Genomic DNA, 890 nt, shown 5'->3' with positions numbered 1-890 from the left:
AGAATTTGGGTAGAACGAAGAAAGAAGAAGCAATCATGACTACTGAAGTCCAATGGCTCTCTTACAAGGGAATAATCGAAACTAATTATATATATGGTGGTCCATTGATAGTGGCGGGGTCAAATATCTCACGAAATTAGCAGCAAACCGAAAAATAAGAACAAAAAATTAGTTCGAGCGTGACGGGGAAAAACAGATGGCTCTATGGATAGCTCACTAGATGGGGCTGCCATAGATCAAATTCATAAAAACAGCATTTTTAAAATAAATGGGTACCCCAAAAATGGCTCTGAGCACAACGGGACTTCACTTCTAAGGTCATCAGTCCCCTATAACTTAGAACTACTTGAACCTAAGTAACCTAAGTACATCACACACATCCATGCCAGAGGCAGGATTCGAACCTGCGACCGCAGCGGTCGCGCGGTTCCAGACTGTAGCGCCTAGAACCGCTCGGCCACCCCGGCCGGCTGGGTACCCCATTTTTATTACATATTCGTATACTACGTAAATAAATATGAATGTTTGATTTGGAACATTTGTTTCCTTTTGTGACGGATGGTGCTGTAATATCCTCACAAATGTAGCAACGCACCCGATAGCACTGTGTACAATTCATTACTTAAATTACGTATGATAATACTGGGCTATTACAAATGATTGAAGCGATTTCATAAATTCACTGTAGCTCCATTCATTGACATATGGTCACGACACACTACAGATACGTAGAAAAACTCATAAAGTTTTGTTCGGCTGAAGCCGCACTTCAGGTTTCTGCCGTCAGAGCGCTCGAGGGCGCAGTGAGACAAAATGGCGACAGGAGCCGAGAAAGCGTATGTCGTGTTTGAAATGCAGTCACATCAGTCAGTCATAACAGTGCAACGACA

The 890-nt window shown here is 42.9% G+C and overlaps 1 non-coding gene across 1 annotated transcript; it reads right to left on the bottom strand.

Moving 5' to 3' along the window:
* Positions 1-383: 383 nt before the first annotated feature.
* Trnas-gga (transfer RNA serine (anticodon GGA)) lies at positions 384-467 on the bottom strand. Its single transcript is given in 2 exon segments — positions 384-418; positions 428-467. It is a non-coding gene; the product is annotated as a tRNA-Ser (tRNA).
* Between the last annotated feature and the right edge of the window lie 423 nt (positions 468-890).

Source organism: Schistocerca cancellata, chromosome 7 (assembly GCF_023864275.1).
Source record: "Schistocerca cancellata isolate TAMUIC-IGC-003103 chromosome 7, iqSchCanc2.1, whole genome shotgun sequence".
NCBI lineage: Eukaryota > Metazoa > Arthropoda > Insecta > Orthoptera > Acrididae > Schistocerca > Schistocerca cancellata.
This window is presented reverse-complemented; position numbering and strand designations above follow the sequence as displayed.